Below are 4,257 nucleotides of genomic sequence, written 5' to 3'. Positions count from 1 at the left end.
GCATACCTACAGTACCTGTGCACAGAAACATTGAGTTCTTCATTGGAGGTAAAAACCTGTTCATCATGTCAGGCTAGAATTTATATAACCATACAAAATATACAGTAAAATACTGGCAATTCTGTGCATGCTCAATTCAAGATCCATACCTGTGACTGGAGTGCCTTGAATATATATAATATATATATATATATATAGATATATATATCTAATATATCTATATTATATATAATATATTATGTATTATATATATATATATATATATATATAATATATATATATATATAATAATGACTTTCATGAATGATGAATTCCACATAATACCCAAATGGAGATAATGAGCAAAGATAAATTGAGCTTAAGGGTTCCTTGGGATTCTTAAGCAAATTTAAAAACCATGTGCTATGTATAATGTTTCAGAATCTTACAGTCTGCCTAGTCTGCTCAATACTATTTCACATGTATTCCCAGTTTAAGGTGGGACACCTATGTTATAATGACTTGCAACAGTGGCTGTCTGTCCTTGCATAGCCTTTCCAACATGTTAGCTCTGCATTGTGTCATAGTGATGCAAGCTGATAACATCACAGCTGTGCATCAGTTAGGATAGCTTTTAATGACTTCCACAGCCCTCTAATTGAGTGATGTTTGTCATCGCCAGGAAGAACAGAAACAGAACCCTCATTAGAAGCCGGTCTGTTGAAGGGTCCACACCTTGAATCCAGCATACTAAATGGCTTTTATTATCCTGTGCAAAATGCAAAAATGATTGGATCCCAAAGGTGTCTTCCAGCACTCCAGATTGCTAAGAAGTTAAAGAAAGTTCATACACTGTAACTATCATTATTTGTATCTTATAATGCCATTGCTTTTAACTTTAAACATATTCATGGTTAAAACTATAATGCACTATTAATACATGTAATCATGTAATACACACACATGCACACAGACATACACATTTCAGGCATTAATATATCTAAGAAAAGAAATATGACATTGAATCTTCTTTACTACGTTTTTTTTATTATTATTATTATTGTTTAAACATATACAAAGATATTATATGGCCCTATTTTGAAACAAGTCGTAACAGTATAAAATTAAGAATAAAGAAGGTGGTTGCTGGGGGGAATGCTTCAATTGTTGTTCAGAGTATTTTCTTGCTAGTTTTCTATCCAATGATATTATTTTTTGGGCTCCCGTAACATTTGCCTGTGCATTTGCCCATACTGTAATGATAGCCTTATTTAAATGTGAACACTAGGAACAAATGATGTCAGGTGTTTCTTAAGAATGAGCACTTATAAACTTGGTCCAAGCTCTTTGTGTAGTTTGCGACAGCTCAAAATGATGAAGGGTTAAATGATGCTGGATCTGCTTCTGTGGAATACGATTAAAGCGCCTAACTAGCTGTGAGAACATCCCCTGCTCTGTGGACAACATTGACGAGCTCCCTGTGATTTTCACTGTATTGATCACTTCATTTTGCCTTTCTGAACTCATCTTGCACAGTCTGGTGCTGGGTGTCTGAGGTATTGAAGCTGACGGTCCGTCTGTTCATACTGTCATGATCAGTTATTTGTGTGAAGAACAGAGGAAGCAGGTGGTGTGACTAAGCAAGGCCTGGTTAGAATAGAGGCTCTGCTGTTCTGTCCCGTCCCACACTGCCTGCAATCCCCACCCTCCCAACTGTTCCAAATTAAAAACCAGCACCCCAAGGCTTTACAAGCCATTGTTAAAGAAAGAGTTTTACCAACCAAAAGAGATGCATTATCTCTCACCCGTTTTCTGAATGATTTATGTCTTTTACAGAAGATTTATTTTTTAAAAAACTAATCTGTTTTTGTTTTTCATTCTTTTCAGTAAAATGCATTCCTCCCTAGGCACAAAATATTCTTAACTATCCGTTTGTATTAACAGAGTATATGCTTTTATATGAAATAAAAGGTGTGATGGATGTAAAATTAGCTTAAAAAGTGAATGTGAATGATGAAGAATTGGGAAGATTATAACACTGCTCAAACTGTCTCTGATTTTCCTATTCTAGCAATTAATAATAGCCATAACACAGATATTTGCAAACTTTTGCTATTTTCTGCAGTAAATTTGCTAACAAAAAGTGAAAAACAACACACACACACACACACACACACACACACACATAAAAATAAATACAGTGCAATCTGTTTAATCTACCATTGTGTTTAGTTTGTCAAACATGAACCCAGTTCTAGTACTACAAAAATCAATACAAAATATAGTGCATACTTTTCTTAAATGTAGCAGTTGTCAGAAACTTTTTAAGATTGAAATTACAATGTAAAAAAAAAAAGTTGTGAAAGAATAATGATATAATATTAATGATTTATTTTTTTTTATTTTTTTAAATGCCGATTAGGTTGCTAATCCGAATCGTGTCATTTATTATTATAATTTGTATTATTTATTTCATTTTGGTTTTAACTTGCGCTTTTTCTTTGTCAGACTCATCCAGAGACTTTCTCTTGACAAAAGATGCTTTCATGAAGAAGCAGCCTAGTGACGGCCAAAGGTTAAACAGGTCTTCCCATCATGATAAATCACTGGTTAATGAGATGGCTATTGTCCCGCATTGTTGCTGCTCACTTTTCGACTGTTACCTTCTGGTTGTAAAGCTGACACAGCTAATGAACTGTCCTCTTTGAACTTCTTCACAATATTGACTGGTTGCACACAGCAGATGTTCCTGACTGAACAACTACCCAACGTACGTTAGGTTAACAATGAGGGAGCAAAAACGCATCAGGGAGCTTAGAATTGAGAACTGTCTTTAAAAGAGTAAACATTTCAATTACTCATAAAGCCAGACACCTCATCTCGACAGTCAAAATACTTAAATAAGGGGGGCATAACTAGAAAAAAGTATGTGTAATACGAATTGCAGGGCATAAATAAGCGTTTAATTGATATGCAGTTACCCTTTTTATTCAGTTACATGTTAATCAGCAATCAATAGGTATTTAATAACATAGCTTCCTAAATGTTTTTTTCTGGAGGTAATTGCATACTGATTAAATAACTGTTTAAGCCATGCAAAATAATGTGCTGCCAATATAGTGCAATCCAGCTAAAGAAACCAATCTTACTGGGTTGGCATTTTGCTGAAGGAATTTAACATTGAGATGTAGAATACAGTCCCTGAAGGCAGCTATGTAGCTTTAATGCAGCGGTTTTCAAGCTGGAGAAAGAGGATTTCTTCTTTTTATGAAGGAGGCTGAATTATGGTCAAGGGCAAACGATATTTTCTCAAGCTCTATCACATGAAGCTTTCGGACCAATCAATACATGCTCTCACAAAACTCAACAGTCAATAAAATCCACATGCAGGGCAGCTAGTGCAAACTGATGGAGGCGAATGCGCATCCTGGCTGCTCTCCTAGGTAATTCATAAAGACTGTGTTATCAGACTACAAACTTTATTCATGCATTAAACTGCAGGGCACTAAACTTAGAAAAACAACCAGTGAAGTAGCAAACACGAAGTAATAGCAGTTAGATAAGTATTGAGGATGAATTGTTTACCATGCATAAGTATCTTCTGGCATAATTTACTGTTATTGATCAGGGACTGAAGAAAATACATCTAAAATTCTCTATTTGCAATTTAAAAAAATAATCCATCAATTATACAGCACCTTGCACAATGGGACAACCCAGATTTTTCCAAAACAAACATAACTCCCAAGGATAATATTGTATTTTTCCTTTTAAGTTAATGGAAGAGAAGAGAGAATAATTCCACCTGGGAGGAATGCTATGGAACCCAAGGTATTGACTGCCATATAAATACAACAGTAATCTCAGGATTCCCTGAAAAGATATCAATAATTGAATTGTCCAGGAACTGGTATCCAGTACAGTAATTGGTATGTAATGTATCTATTAATAGAGTTGCTGATTGGATAAAGTGTTTCTTATTAAAGATCGCTTCCAAAAGGAAGTCAGGTTTAATTATGCCATGGCCCAATGTTTTCAGTTGAACCATGTTTTATTCTAGCATTAATTAAAACAGAGAGAGACAAATGGGCTTCCTCACATAGATAAATGATGAATCTTCTTAACTTTCCAATATCGCTTCTTTCCACAGGTTGAAGCAAACATATAATACCTAGAAACCATCACTATAGATGAAGTAGATGAAGACCACTTCTCTTCTCATAAGCTGTTGAATCTCATCATGATATCATTGCTTCACCTATTTATTTATTGCTTCAC

This window comes from Polyodon spathula, chromosome 17 (genome assembly GCF_017654505.1).
Source record: "Polyodon spathula isolate WHYD16114869_AA chromosome 17, ASM1765450v1, whole genome shotgun sequence".
Lineage (NCBI taxonomy): Eukaryota > Metazoa > Chordata > Actinopteri > Acipenseriformes > Polyodontidae > Polyodon > Polyodon spathula.
The sequence above is the reverse complement of the archived record's forward strand: the minus strand, read 5'-3'. Positions refer to the sequence as shown.